The sequence below is a fragment of the Trachypithecus francoisi genome, unplaced genomic scaffold (genome assembly GCF_009764315.1).
Source record: "Trachypithecus francoisi isolate TF-2019V2 unplaced genomic scaffold, Tfra_2.0 Contig01585, whole genome shotgun sequence".
NCBI classification, from domain to species: Eukaryota; Metazoa; Chordata; class Mammalia; order Primates; family Cercopithecidae; genus Trachypithecus; species Trachypithecus francoisi.
In genome coordinates this window covers 1,309,426-1,326,124 of record NW_022681444.1, presented here as the reverse complement: position 1 = coordinate 1,326,124, position 16,699 = coordinate 1,309,426, and the positions used below count along the sequence as shown (strand labels likewise).

The following is a 16,699-nucleotide window of genomic DNA, read 5'->3' as shown; positions in this document are numbered from 1 at the left end:
ATTTTCTTTGTTCTTTATGTCTTCTTGCATCTCAAGAGTTTTTTCATCTGGGCTAATCTTCTTACTTGAATAACATTCTTTGTTAGTGGCAAATATCTTAGTTTTGTTTATCTGAAAATGTCCTTATTCTAACGTCATATTGGAGATGTCATTTCATTGTCTTCTGGCTTCTGATGTTGCTGTCGAAGTCCCTTTCTATTATAATTAATATTTTTGTGTCTTGTTTTCTAGTTTAGCAATGATATTTGTCTAGCAGTGGAGTTTTCTTCTTATGTATCTTAGTTAGGACCAGCTGTTTGAATCTGAGGAGTTAGAACTTCTTTTTCTTTTGGAGCTTTGATTACACATATGTCTGACATTCTCTTTTTGTCCTTTACAGTTTTAAACCATTTTTTTGTGTGTTTTCAATCTGTTTCTCTCTGATACATTCAATAACTTCTTCAGGTCTTTCTTCCAGTTTACTAGTTCTCTCTTCAGCTGTGTCTAATTGCTGTTAAAACCATCCATTTATGGCCAGGCACAGTGGCACACCCCTGTAATCCTGGCACTTTGGAAGACCAATGTGAAAGGATTGCTTGAGGCCAGGAATTCGAGATCAGCCTGGGCAAATAGTGAGACCCTGTCTCTACAAAAATGAAAACAAACAACCCATTGATTTAGTGTTTAATTTTAATTATTTTTAATAGGTTTCTTGAGATATAATTCATAAACCACACAATTTGCCCATTAATAAAAGATATAATTAATGGTTTTGGTGTATTACTTAAATTGTGGAGGTATATGTGTATATATAAAACAAAATTTGCCGTTTTAAATATTTTTAAGTGTAAATTTAGTGATATTAATTATATTTATACTGTTGTGCAGCCATCACCACTATCTGTTATTAAAATCTTTTCATCACCTCAAATAAAAACTTTGTAATCATTAACAGTAATTTCCCATTTTCCCCTCCTTCCTAACCTCTGGTAACCTCTAACCTACTTTCTTTCTTGATGAATTTGCCTATTCTAGGTTCCTCATATAAGTGGAATCGTATATTATTTATCCTTTTCTGTCTGGTTTATTTCACTTACCCTAATGTTTTCAAGGTTTATCCATGTTGTAGTATGTATCAGAACTTCATTCCTCTTTGTAGCTGAATACTTATCCATTAGATGTATATACTGCATGTTGTTTATCCATTCATCTGTTGATGGACAATTTGGTTGTCTCCACCTTTTGGCAATTGTGAATAATGCTGCAATCAACAATGCCATTCATTGTTGGTATATGTTTGCATTTCTGCTTTCAATTCCTTTGGGTATATACCTAGGAATGGCATTGTTGGATCATACGGTAACTCTGGTTTTTTTTTTTTTGGAAAACTGCCAAGCTGTTTTCCATAACAGCTGCACCATTTTATATAGCCACCAGCAATGTGTGAGGTTCCAATTTCTCCACATTCTTGTCAGTGGATACTGTTGTCTATCTCTTATTATAGCCATTCTAGTGGGGGTGAAGTGACATATCATTGTTATTTTGATTTGCCTTTCTCTAATGCCTAATTATATTGAGCATCTTTTAGTGTGCTTCTTGTATATTTTCCATGGAGAAATATCTATCCAGTGACTGGGTCTTTTAAAAAATTACCGGGTTATAAATGTTCTTTATATATTCTAGATACAAACCTCTTACCAGATATATGACTTGCAGGTACTTTCTCCCACTTTGTAGGTTAACTTTTCTCTTTCTTGATTGTGTCATCTGAAACAGAAGTTTTCATTTCAGTGAAATCTTATTTAATATTTCTTTTGTTGTTTGTGCTCTCGTGTGGTACCTTAGAAACCATTGCCCATTCTAAAGTTACAATGATTTATTTCTGTATTTTCTTCTAAGTTTGTTTGTTTGTTTGTTTATTTTTTAGGTTTTAGCTCTTACATTTGGGTCTATAATCCATTCCTTTTTTTTTTTTTTTTTGAGACAGGTTCTCACTTGGTCACCCAGGCTGAAATACAGTGGCATGATCTTAGCTCACTGCAGCCTCAACTTCCCAGGCTCAAACAATCTTCCTGCCTCTGCTTTTCAAGTAGCTGGAACTACAGGTGTATGACACCACACCCACCTAATTTTTTAGGGGGTGTATAGGGAGATACGAGGTTTTGCTATGTTGACCAGGCTGGTCTTGAACTCCTGGCCTCAAGCGATTCTTCTGCCTCAGCTTCCCAAAGTGCTGGGATTAAAGGCATGAACTACTATCCCCAGCCTACAATCCAATCGAGTTGATTTTTATATGTGCTTATAAGGAAGGAGTCTAACTTTATTCTTTCAAATGTAGATGGTCAATTGCCCCTGCACCTTCTGTTTAAAAGTATTAATTCTCCATTGAGTTGTTTTGGTTTCCTTGTTACCCAGGCTGGAGTGTAGTGGCACAGCCTTGGCTCACTGCAACCTCTGCCTCCTGGGTTCAAGAGATTCTTGTGTCTCAGCCTCCTGAGTAGCTGGGACTACAGGTGTGTGCCAGCATGCCCAACTAACTTTTTGTATTTTTGGTAGAGATGGTGTTTCACTATGTTGGCCAGCCTGGTCTTGAACTACTGGCTTCAAGTGATCTGCCCACCTCAGCCTCCCAAAGTGCTGGGATTACAGGCATAAGCCACCGTGCCTGGCATCTTGTTGAAAATTAATTGACAATTGCAAATATTTATTTCTGGACCCTGAATCCTATTCTTTTCCTAATGCTGTACTATACTGTCTTGATTACTGTAGATTTGTAGTAAATTTAAAATGGAGAAGTATGAGTCCTCCAATTTTGTTCTTTTTAAAGATTGTTTGACTATTCTGGGTCCCTTGCATCTCCATATGAATTTTAGTATTAGCTTATCAATTTCTGCAAAAAGCCCAGCTGGGATTTTGGTAGGGATTTAATTGAATCTGTAGATTCATTTGGGGAGGATTGTCAGCTTAACAATATTGTGTTCCAATCCATGAACGTAGGATATCTTTCCATTTATTAAGGTAATGTTTAGGGTTTTTTTCCACATAATGTTTTGTAGTTTTCGGAGTATAAGTTTTACAATTCTCTTGTTAGATTTACTCCTATTTTTCTTAATCAATGTTATTGTAAATGGAAACTTTGAATTTCATTTTTGTATTGTTCTTTGTTAGTGTATAGAAATAGAATTGATTTTTAAAAATATTGATCTATTATCCTGCAGATTTGATGAACTAGTTTATTAGTTCTAATAGTTTTTTAGTGAATTTCTTAGGATTTTCTTTGTGTAAGATTACATAATGTACAAATCAAGATAGTACTACTTCTTCCTTTCCATTCTTGATGACTTTTATTTCTTTTTCATACCTAATTGCCCTGGCTAGAACCTCCAATACAGTGTTGAATAGAAGTAGCAGAAATGAATATTCTTTTCTTCATCCTCATCTTAAATAGAAATATTTAGTCTTTTGGCATAATTATGATATTAATTATAGGTTTTTTAGATGCCCTTTATCAGCTTGATGAAGTTCAATTTTATTTCTAGTTTGTTGAATTTTTTTATTATGAAAGGATGTTGGATTTTGTCAGATGCTTTTTCTGTGTCTTTTGAGATGACTGTGTGATTTTTGTTCATCATTCTCTAGATATGGCTTATTAATCTATTTTTGGATGTTAAACCAACCTTGCATTATTGTTTTTAAAAATTCTATCATAAGTACTTTATTTTAACTAGAAGATACAATCTCCAAGGAATTTCATGGTTTAAAAAGCTACAATTACGTCATGTTGTAACATAAAACAGTGCTGTAATGGAACTACTTGACTTTGATTATATACATTTTTGCACAGCCCTATGGAATCTATGCAAAGGAATATTTTCTCCCTTTGCTCCAATTAATTGTTCTCGTATAGAAATTGCTTTATATTCCAGTATATCCAGAATGGTAAAATAACAAGTCCACTCATGTTGCTAAAGGTCGCTCCAAGCATATGGGCCATACCTGCTATGGTCTTTCTCCACTCAGTGGTATTGACAGTGCTTCAAGTTATGCTCCTAGAAAACTAGAAATTGTAATGATCTGGAGACTATGCTCCCAAATGGCTGTAATTCCGTTTCTACTGAAAACTCTAAGCTATGCTTTTGAGATTTGGTTCTAACAAACATAAGGTACAGTGGTAAAAGTAGACAAAATGACTGCAAATAAAAATGTTTCCAACACCAACTCTATTAGCTCCATATGGAACAAAAATTACACCGAAGGAGAAACAGGACAAAAGAAGGTAGATACAGCATTTCAAAAATCAAGTTACCTTGTGTGATAATGAACTTTTTAGAGGATGCATTTGGTTTCGCTACTAAATATAATACTAGATTGACAGCAGCTACAAAACCAGAACATATGTACAACCATGTCAAGTGTGTTTACAATATTGAGAAGTTCTCCAAGAAGAATGATGGAATGAAGACACTTAGGATAATTGAAAATATGCATAAAATATGGATATAAAGTAGTTTTTTGATGTCAGTATCTTTCATAGTGTTTTCTTGAGTGGCTATCTCTCTTGCTGAGGAAGGGACCTGGGGAACTACTGCATCCTACTATCATGGGAAGGGCAGTCCTGGCTCTAATGCAAGCACCCAATCTTGCATTCTTACGATAAATCTCACTTGGTCATGGTGTGTAATCCTTTATTTGTGTTGCTAGATTTGGTTTGCTACTATTAATATATTGAGTATTTTTGCATTTTTAGTTTTCTTATATTTGTTTGCTTTTGGTATCAGCATAATACTGGCCTTACAGAACGAATCGGAAAGTTTTTTTCTTCATATTTTAGTTTTTGAAAGAGTTTATGAAGAATTGGTATTCCTTCTTCTTTAAATGTTTGATAGAATTCTCCAGTAAAGTCATCTGAGTTTGTCTGTTTTGTTGGGAAGTTTTCAAATTAGTAATTCAATCTCTTGCTATAGGTCTATTCAGATTTTCTATTTCTTCTTGACTCAGTTTTAGTAGTTTGTATTTTTCTAGGGATTTGTCCATTTCATATATCTAATTTGTTGGCACACATTTGTTCATAGCATTCTCTCTCTTTCCCTCTCTCTTTTTTTTTTTTCTGGTAAACCAGAAAACCTAGACAAATTCTGAAAGAGCTGTAACATTAATATTCTCTTAATCCTCTGTATTTCTGCAAATTTGGTCCTCATGGTTTTTTCTTTTACTTCTCACCTCTCATACATTGTACTTGCAGCCACTGCAAAGTAATTGTCATTTTCAGACGCTGTTTCTTTGTCTGAAATGTCTTTTCTCTTCCCCCATTGGAGGAATTGGCATTTATCTTCAAGATAATTTTCTTCATGCTGCCATCCCTGATTGTCCAGACAGACTCAGTCTTTCCTTCCTTTGAATTCCAGTGTACTTCTACACATCTGTCAACGCACTTGTTTCTTTCAAAGGACAGCTGAGCATCCTGTTCACCTTCTTTTCCCTAATGAGAAACATGGGACTTAATACAAATTGTTTCTTGGGAATTGCATGTTTAATAAATGAATGAGGTATGAAACATTTCTTCTGAGCTCTCAACCTGTTTGGATGCCTGAAAAATATCTGAAATTCAAAATGTCTGAATTCTAACTCATGATCTGCTCATTAAACTGAATGAAGCTCTGGTCTCCTTCCACTGAGCAGCACATTTAAAAAATCCAGTATGCGGCCGGGCGCGGTGGCTCAAGCCTGTAATCCCAGCACTTTGGGAGGCCGAGACGGGCGGATCACGAGGTCAGGAGATCGAGACCATCCTGGCTAACACGGTGAAACCCCGTCTCTACTAAAAAAATACAAAAAATTAGCCGGGCGAGATGGCGGGCACCTGTAGTCCCAGCTACTCGGGAGGCTGAGGCGAGAGAATGGCGTAAACCCGGGAGGCGGAGCTTGCAGTGAGCTGAGATCCGGCCACTGCACTCCAGCCTGGGCGACAGAGCGAGACTCCGTCTCAAAAAAAAAAAAAAAAAAAAAAAAAAAAATCCAGTATGCAAACTAAAAACCTACTGCCTTAATCCTGGTCACCTGTCTTCCTGCTCACCCTCTGTATTCAATATATCAGAAAAATTTGATTGATTTACCTAAATGTCTTTAAAAACTAGATATTTCTTCTCAACTATCATCATCCTAAACCTCTTTCTCACCTCCCCACACCCCACCAAACCAACCTCATTCTCCCATTCCTTCAGGTCTCACTTCAGACATTAAATCATCCTTGGGGGGAACCTTTTCAGATCCCCAAAGTAAGCTTGTTCTTACACTGTATGGTCTTGTGGCACTTATCGTAGCTTATAGTTACGTTACTTGTGCGGTTATTCATTTGAGCTTCTGTACTGGACCTTAAACTCTGTGAGAGTAGAGATCTCCCAGTATTTTCTTCACCACTGTATGACCAGATTTCAATATTAAGAAGATTTAGTGAATATTTATGGAATGAACAAACCACTGAAAATTAGGTAATTTATGTGGAAATGCCTTTAAAATGACAATTACTGGAGAAACATTATTTTGATGATCTCTTAACATTTAAAATAACTGTGATTAGTTTATTGATTTGTAATTTTTTGTTTGGGTGAAGAGAAATTCTAAATTCTCATGGTATTTAAGGGTGGATCATCTTGGATAGATCCACTTATTGCTAATTGGGCTTTGTTTACTGGGATTATGGAATTGGTATAACAATAACAAAGTGTAGGGTAGTGTCTCTCTGGAAAGCACTATACTATTTCCTTAATGACATCACCTTGGTGATGATCACATTTGGTTTAAGATTTCACTTAGCACAAAATGGGATGCAGAAAGTCAAACTCTCGTATATATTCAAGTAAAGGTGATGACTTTCTTCACAATAGAGCAGAGATGAAATAGCTCCCACATTTGTTATTCTGAATGGAGCCTTGGGATGAAATTCCAAGCAGCAGAATGCCACTTAACATTCTGCGTGCTATTTTGCTCTTTAGTAGCATAATTGTAAAATGAGGCAATAAAACCAGAAAAGATATAATATTTATACCTGCATAGGCACTTCACATGATAAAATGTCACACAGGACTGTTTACTCCTTGCTAGTTATTTGGATAATGCTCCACCTGCCTAGTGACAGGAGGTGCTGAGTCTTGCATAAATCTTGGAAAGAAGGTTAGGGTTAATATAGTGAGTTCTTCAGTAGGAAAAAAAATACAGCATATGTGATAATAATAATAATGGTGACTCTTTGATTACTATTTTTGTACCAGCACTGTGCTAGGCCCTTGGGGACAGAGTGTGACAAAGAGGGAGATAATATAAGTGAGTACCTTTCATGTGTCAGCTATTCTGCTATACATTTTACTTACAATATTTGTAAAACTTATAATCACTCTGCCAGGTAGGTGGTGTTATCTCCATGTATATATGACTGATTCTTGTTTATCTCATAAAAAATTCTAACGACCTCATTGGAGTTCTGTTATAATTATCATGTTTAAACTTTGGTGCTTTTTTTTAAGTTTAAATAGTCTGTTTTTTTTTTTTGAGACAAAAAAAATTAATGAGAAGAGACAAAGAAACATCAAAGAGCTTTTTCCTCTGATTGCTGTGTTAGAACTTTTGCCTGAAAATAGGTTACATTCCTTCTGTTTTCAGCTGAATCCTCATTAACTTTACATTTTAATGATGTCCAGGGCAAATTACACCATTTATGGTCAGTACCTTAAAGGGATGCTTACAGGGGACTTAAAAAAATTTTTTTTGAGTGGTGGATGTATTTACTCCAGGAATATAAATTGATCCAGAATTCTTAAAAAAGAAAAAAAAAAAAAAAAAGACAAAAACCCTTGAAACATGGGGTTGGTGTTCCATTTCTAACTATCATAACAATTTAATTCAAAAGAAATTATTTTCATCTTAAATTAATCATTAAAGAACATTTATACTATTTGGGAGTATGCAACTGGAACCAGTGTCCTACATTTATTTTTGAAAATAGTTTCAGTTTCTCTCAATTTTACTGCTTAGCTTCAGAAATAATTCATAGGTGGTAGATGCTCAATAGGAATAAATGAAGACAGCTTCTCCCAGTTATGAAAAAAACAAGGGTGATTGAAATGCTAATATGTTGATAGACAGATTGTATTTGCACAAGAATGAGGGAATCTGCTGTAAGGTGGAACTCTTCACAGGATTCCAAATTATTCAGTTTAAAAGAACAATATGAACTGCGGAGCTGTGCTTTCATTGTAAGCTTTGAATACTTAATTATTATTAGATGATAAATTGGAATAAAGTGTCGTGTTGTGTCAAATACTGTTTATTTCCTTAACAATTATTGGATAAGTGGATTAAGGGAAATCGGCCTGTCTGTTAAGGAAACTGTAATTATGAGAATGCCCCATCTAACATCAGGTATTTTATAAGGTTTGTACTCCTGTTTTTTACATGTGTTGTAATTGAATCCCTTCTGTGTGCCAGGCAATGGGCTAATGTCCTTGTTAAGGCATTTTTGAATCCAAGGGGTGGAATTTCACTAAAACTAGCTCAGGAAGGGAGGGATAGAGGTGGAGAGGTCTGTTGTACAGTGAAGAACAGGAAGCAAAACCAGCTGGGCTTCATGAGGACCAACTGGAACCGGAAAGTCATGCTCCAGTGTGGCTTCATCTCTTTCATCATGGCTTTGCCTCTGCTGGCTTCCTTTGTTCACCACTTATCTTGGTAATGGTTCAAAGTGGTCTATATGATCTTTCAAGCTTGGCTTCCCACCGCTAACAGACACTTTTTGTCTGTGCCCAAGGTCGATTCGAGCATGTGACTCAGCCCAGACCTGGATGGTCCCTGTGGCCTCCAGGTGCTCTGCTGCACTGCCCCTTCTGCGTGAGCAGAATGAAACATGTCTGCATGGAAAAGATATGGCTCTTGCCTGTGTGTGGCTTTTTGTGGAGATGATAATACACCTAAAAAGATTGTTTCTACTTAAATGTGCTATGGACTTCCCTATAAATAAAATATTTCCGTTATCTGTGGTATTTGCAAACTGAGGAAACAGTGGGAGGGTTTGGGCACTGCCACTGAGGGAGGGTGAAATGATTTTATTTTAGAATGAGGTTTTCCTAGGTAGGGCTTCCTGAGGGTCTAAATCCATAATTGGATCCTACTTGCCACTGTACAAGGAAACAATGTAGAAGGAAAAAGAAATTTTGTTAGGTTTTCTTGTCCAGGTATTGCCTTGAATGATTGGCCAACATATCTAATGCAATTTAAGGACATTTGGGAAATCTTTGGGTCTGATGTATTGTGACTAATGATTCTTGATATGGCTATTTTTTTTTAACTTGCCCATATTTCAGTTTTCTAAGGCTTCGGTTAAAGCACTAGCAGATTCTGCAATTGCTCCTCAAGTATTATCATTTTTGTTATAACTGAGTATTGAAATGTAGCAAAGCTCATGACTGTAACTTAACATTTGTTAAGCTTCTATTTGCTTTATATATATATACATATTATATATGTACACACACATATATATACACATACACATACATATATATACAGATGAATAAGTATGTGTGTATTTTTTCTTATTCTTCCTGGAGCCCATAAGAGATTAATTATTGTCCTCATTTTATAAGTGTTACAAACCAAGGCACAGAAAGATGAAGTAACTTGCCTTAAGGTAATACAGCTAGTAAGTAGTGGATTGTTGATTCGATTCTAGGCCTGTACTGTGCTGCCTCTGTCTATAGTAGCTCTGCTTAAGGTTAATGGTTAGGCTGTGTTTCTGGAATGCTCAACTTCTCTGTTGGAACAACGTTTTGCAATAGTATGGCTTGGTGAAATTCTGGTTCTGGTACAGCCAGTTTATAAGCTGTGTGATGATAGGACATACAAGCTGTTTCATATTTTTAATTTAAAAATGGGATTATTCATGGGTCCCATCATAGAGGTTTCATAGGAGGAATGAAAGAAATAGTACAGTCTTTTTGCCACACATGTGCAGGAGCAGTGTCAGAATAATGTAGAAATTACATTGGTTTATATGTTTTATGTCATCAGGTTGGATTAGCTGAAGTCAAAGTAGACTAGCACTGTTTTTCTTGGTCTTTACATTTGGGCAGGTTCTCAACTTTCTTAATTTTTTCCTTTTCTTTAGGAAAAGAAGTGCTGACCTTGAGGTTTAGGTTGAGATTGCCATTGATAGAGTCAGGGCTCCCAAATTGTGCTTTTAGCCTTTCTTTATATAGTGTTGAACAATAATTTTAAAATAGTTTGGTGTCTCAGTTTTCAGAAAAACTACATATGTATAACATTTTGATTCATACCTTAACTCTGGATAGTAGTATCTGGTTGAACAGTAATTTTAAAGTAGTTTGGTTTTTCAGTTTTCAGAACAACTACATATATATAATGTTTGTGTCCATACCTTACCCCTGGATAGATATCTGGTTGTTTCTGGGTTATTGCTAATGCAACAAGACTATTCTGAAGTTGTGTTTTCTCCTTTAACTTGACCTGGTTTGTTGAAAGATGCTCGATCCTCTTTGGAGCAGGCAAGGGGGTGCTAATTGTGAAGTATCTTTGTTGAGTGATGAGACACTGGTGTCTGTGAATGTAGTGGAATGGTGGGATCCCTTTAATTACTGCAGAGAATCTAGGAACATAGAAAGCAGATGCAAAACATAAGATATACAGGCTTTATCCTTGGTTGGGAGGCGTTTAAATCCTGACCCTTTCTTGCCCAGTAAACTGACTTGGACAAGGCACTTGACCTTTTTGGATCTCAGTTTTCTCATCAGTAATATGGAATTGCTATCCCCTGCCTATTTTATTATCTTGAGAATTTAATGGCATAAGAGATGTAATAATATGAGGTATTCAGAGTACTTTCCTCATAGTAGGTATTCAATATATGTTTAGTAGGAGAACTATAGAAGATAACAGAAATGTAGTTGTATTGTAGCCTATTTTATACAATAAATAATCCAAAACATTTTATATTATTATTTTTGTAAATTATTCTCTGTTAAATGGAACAGAAAGGGAATGAACTTCTTTTGAAAAAGTCTGGTAAATTTTGTAATGCGAATAAACAACTTTGATTTGTAAGATAACATTAAAAATGATGTATAAAAATGTATACCTGTATACATTTTTCTGTATAGGAATTTGTTATATGCATTAACATTTTAGTATTTCCTCAAATTTGAAATGAATAGCATATAACATTAAGTCACTTAAAAATTCTCTAATATGAAATATTAAAAACTTAGACTCAAACTATAATATATTTTACCTAACCACCTTTTTGGCCACCTTTCTTTTGGTATTTTATTATATATCCTCTCCTTTTTAGTTTTGTAAAAAACTGTATTAGCTTTTTTCTTCTTAACCACATTTTCCCCTCTATAATTTGATTGAAGAAATGAACTTGTGTTACTTTTTCTCTCTTGGTAAGCCAAGTCTGGTGAATAAAATACCCATAGTCAAGAAATTTGTGTGAGCTTGGCTGCACTGTGAACTCCCTGATTTCCTTCAGTCTTGTTAATTCATATGCGAGCCCAGGGGTATTATTGCCCATTAGCCTTTCCTCATAGTTATTTTATGAAAGTGCACAGTTGATGTGAGAGTGTTGTGAAACCTTTGGAAACGGTGCCCTGGACATACTGAGGTAAATTTTGTTCAAGATCAACAGATAGCACCCTACCATAATCTGCCAGCAGCTTGTTTATCTAATTGTCAATAAAATTTCTGGTTCAGGAAAGAGTTTATGTTATCCTGAAACTTAACATACCATGTCCCCGGAACCAAGGAGAAATAATAATAGTAACTGCCAAGCACCTACTGTGTGTCAGACACCCTGCTGGATGCTTTACACATAGATCTTTTATTCTCAAATTCTGAGAAGCCCTTCTTCCTCATTTTATTGAGTGAGGTTAAGAAAATGACCCCTAACCATCCCACTTTTGCCAGGCTTCATAGCTGAAGCTCTCCCCACTTTTATATAGCATATGTACCATATACCACTTTTTACCATATCCTCAGGAAATCCAAAGGACCTAACAGAAGTCAGAATGTATTGTGAGGGAAAGTTAGTGATTCTTTTCTACTAATTTTTTTCTATCGGAGTGAATGAAGTGTGTGGTGGAAAAGTATGTTTTGAGAGTTTTTACAGTAGAAAGGTACTTAGGTTTTTGCAATTTTTTTTTTCCTGGAAATCAAGAGGAAAATGCAGATATCCAAGATAAAGAGTTAGGGAAACTAATAGTAGTTTGTGGATAGGGTCTAGATGAACTAGACTTCTGGAAGGATCCTTTGATTTTTGAAGTGTATTATTATGACTGGATAGTTGTGTGTGGCGGTGGTGAGGGCTGTGATGACTGTGCTTGACCATTATAAAACTAACTTCGTTACTAGAGGGACACAGATTCCCCCCACCTCTCCCATGATTGTATTGTTGAAAGCCTTCTTTTATCAATTTGCTGCCATATGTGTTTGTGAAAATCAGCTGCGTTGTAAAAATTCTTACTTCCTGGAAACCAGAAACCCATTCAGCTAGTGTCCCTACCCTGACCACTTCCTCTTCGTTATTTCTAAATGACAGTGCTATTCCAGTAGCATTCCGGGCGTTCATCTAGCTAGGATTCCTTTTTCACGTTTGCTATTTGGTGCATTTTCTCCTGTTTTATTTTGTTTCTTTGTCCTGATTAGTTCACCAAGTATAATAGAAGAGACATTTGCTTTGTTTTTTTCCTCTAGAGCAAGTTATTTTAGAGGGAGAGTTTACCAGTGGTAAGAGCTGTTTATGTCCTAAGCGATTGATTTGTAATTAATGTTGCCTGGGCTCTTGCCTGTTGGCAGAATTGGTAACAGCTTGCAGTATTTTTTAAATTCTCTTTTCTTTTTGGTATTTTGACAATGTCATTCATATCTCATGAAAAACTACCTCAGACAGGTTAAATGTGTTAAAACATGGAACGAAAAGGATGGAAGGAGACCCAGTGCTGCCTAGAAACCTTGATCTTTTGCCAAAGTATTTAAACAATTTAGTGTTTTGGTTTCCTAGCTCCAAGCTGCTTCTCAAATCCCTTGCTAATTAATCCAGTTAATGCTTTGTAGACTTACTATATGCGGTGCTTTGGCTTGCTCGTCTATCATTGAGAAGTCGTTTTGTTTCTTGGAGAAAACCTAAGCTCTGTTCTGGTGCAGAGCTATATACAGGGCTTATGACGTGTGAGTAGTTTGGGGCCTTTAAAATCCCTATGCGTGTGTATATATGTAAGCTTACATACACATGTTCTCTGCGTTTCATAGTCCTTAGGCTTAAAATTTTAAAATAAAAAAAGACACACAGTAGAAAATAGAAATCAGGTATTTCACACCAAACCAGTGAACTGATTGAAAGCTGCCTCTGCTACTTGCTTTGTTAATTGTGCAAATTATTTGATGTCTCTAAGCCTCAATTTCCTCATCTGTAAAATGGGGGAAAATAATTTATACCTCCTCATAGTATTGTTGTGAAGATGAAGTGAGTTTCTTATATACTTAGCAAGTGTCCAGAACACAGTAAAGCTCAGTAAATGTTGACTGCTTTTATTATTCTTTTGTGACCCTTATGTGTTGAATAAATTAACTTCTTTTGGTGCTTGCTGAATTGCGGAGGAGGTAGATTCCTTTTATCTATTTTCTTTTGGCAAAGATATATCAAATGTCTCAATTTGTATCAAGGATTTAAAAATCAAGCATTTGTTCATTTAACAGTAGTGATAATAAAAAATAGACAACTGTATTCTCTTTGAGCCTGTTTTTTTTTGAGACAGAGTCTCGTTGTTTCGCCAGACTGGAGTGCAGCGGTGGGATCTCGGCTTCCTGCAACCCCCCACCTCTCATGTTCAAGCAATTCTCCTGTCTCAGCCTCCCGAGTAGCTGGGACTACAAGCATGTGCCACCATGCCCAGCTAATTTTTGTATTGTTAGAGATGGGGTTTCCGTGTGTTGGCCAGGATGGTCTCGATCTCTTGACCTTGTGATCTGCCCATCTTGGCCTTCCAAAATGCTGAGATTATAGGCATGAACCACCATGCCCGGCCTGAACCTGGTTTTAAGACCCATTGGTGTGAGTTATCAATACAAAAGATCTTCCTAAAATCTGAAAAGTGAGTATGTCTCATTTGCTTACTAGAAAGCTTAGGTGCAGAAAAAGATATGGGCTATTTCTTTTTCCCAGTGAAATAATTAAATCAAACATGGAGGCAAATTCAGGAATATTTACTGCTAGTGAAGCTCATGATAACTTTTTTTTTTTTACTAACCATTTCTGAAATTTATATATTATGCCTAAAAAACCTCAGTATGTCCTGGGAATTAGGAACTGGCAGGGTTCTCATTTGATCATTACAGGAAATTTCACATTTTCCCCCCCAAGGAATTTGTGGAGAAAAAAACTGTCTGCCAAAAAGTGTAAAATTCTAATTTTTTCCAGCTAATTGTTTTTGTTTTTATGTTTAGAAAAACTTTTCTTATAACATAAAAAAAGGAACAAACAGGAAAATGCAGAAATACAAGTTAACAGATTGATAAATTATCACAAAGTTAAAACATCCAGGTCAAGACATAGAACATTAATAAGCATCTTGCCAGTCATCCTTATGTGTCTTTCCAAACACCACTCCCTCAATTAGAGAACCATTACCTTTTGTTTTTTTTCTTTCCTTTCCTTTTTTTTTTGAGATGAGGTCTCACTGTTGTTCAGACTGGAGTGCAGTGGCACAATCATAGCACACTGTAGCCTCAAACTCCTGGGCTCAGAGGACCCTCCTACTTCAACTTCCTGAATAGTCATTACTACAGGCATGCACTGCTCCCCCAGACCCCTAACCTGGCTAATTTCCTGCCGTGCTGCCCAGACTAGTCTTGAACTCCTGGGCTCAAATGGTCTTCCCACCTCAACCTCCTGAGTACCTATGATTATAGTGTGAGCCAATGTGCCCAGCTAAAACCTTTATCTTAACTTCTAATAACATTGATCATTTTTACCTGTTGTTGAACATATATACATGGAGTTATGTAGATGGAGTCATGAGTATATTTAATATTTTACTTGGTTTCTTTTGCTCAACAATTATATTTGTGAGATTATCCTTGTTGTGTGCAACTGTGGTTTGCTCCTTTTCATTGCTATATGCTGTTCCATAATATGAATATGCCACAATTGATCCATTCTACTGTCTGTAGACATTTATGCTTCCCCTTTGGTTTTGGTTATTTCAAATAATGCAGTTGTGACATTATAGTGAATATATCTGGTGTTTATATACTCCCACTTTGGTATGTACATAGGAGTGAAATTTCTGGGTCATAGTGTATGTATATGTTTAGCATAAAATGCCAAGTTTTCCAATGTGGTGGAACTGATTTGCATCCTCATCTGCTGTGTGAACTCCTCTTGCTCTATATCGTCACCAACACTTACTATTAAAGAAAGGTCTTTTTAATTTTAGCCATTCTGAATGAATGTGTAGTATATTTTGCTTTGGTTTTAATTTGCATTTTCCTGATTACTGGTGAAGCTGAACATCTTTTAATGTACCTGCTGGTTATTTGGCTATGTTTTTTTGTCATTATTTTTAAGGAATTCTTTGTATACTCTAGATACAGTTTATTTGGTTATGTGCTATAATTTATTTTCCACTCTGTGCCTTATCTTTCCACTGTTTTAAAAATTAATATTATTTTTAATTGATGTCATACTTTTATATATTTTATAGAGTACAATGTGATGTTTTGATATATGTATACAATGTGGAATGATTAAATCAAGTGAATCAACATGTCCGTCACCTCACTTATTATTATTATTGTTTTTTTTTTTGGAGATGGAGTCTCACTCTGTCGCCCAGGCTGGAGTGCAGTGGCATGGTCTCAGCTCACTGCAACCTCCCGCCTCCAGGGTTCAAGAGATTCTCCTGCCTCAGCTTCCCGAGTAGCTAGAATTATAGTTGCCCACCACCATACCCATCTAATTTTTGTACTTTTGAGTAGAGACGGGGTTTCACCATGTTGGCCAGGCTGGTCTTGAACTCCTGACCTCAGTTGATCTGCCCACCTCAGCCTCCCGAAGTGCTGGGATTATTATTATTTTGCCATATGAATCTTCAGTAGACATGGCACTATTTATTGCAAAGATCATCCTTTCTCTACTTTTCCGCATTGCCACTTTCATTAATCAAATGTGCATGTATGCAGGGGTCTCTTCCTGGTCTCTTTGTTGTACCACTACCAGCTGAATGAATTATTGAAGCTTTATAATGAATTCTAATATCTAGTAGACCACGTCTTCCCATTTTGTTATTATTAAAAGTTTTTTCTTGGTTATTATTGGTCTTTGTAGTTTCATATAATTTTTGAATTGGTTTGTTAATTTCCCTTCAAGTGCCTTGCTAAGATTTGTATTGGGATTTCATTGAATTGATATAAATGTGAGGAGATTTGATTATTTACATATTTGGTCTTCACATGAAGACTATATAATGGACATGACAGATTCCTTTATGTAATTTAGGGCCTTTTGTCATTTCTTTCACTTATTATAGATATTCATATATAAGTCTTGCTTATTTTCATTATATTTGTTTCTGGGCATTTGGTGTTCTCTGCTACTGTAAATGGTATCTTTGAATTTCAAACTCTAAATATTTGTAGATGTATTGAAATATAGTTA

At 35.8% G+C, this 16,699-nt stretch overlaps 1 protein-coding gene and 2 pseudogenes across 11 annotated transcripts in view; 1 reads left to right on the top strand and 2 right to left on the bottom strand.

The window, feature by feature from the left end:
* The window catches only part of DENND1A (DENN domain containing 1A), a 555,596-nt gene that overhangs the window by 88,179 nt on the left and 450,718 nt on the right, over positions 1–16,699 (top strand). The gene's annotated exons all lie outside the window — the stretch shown is intronic.
* On the bottom strand, positions 3,869–4,511 carry LOC117070922 (annotated as a pseudogene).
* LOC117073998 lies at positions 5,078–5,134 on the bottom strand (annotated as a pseudogene).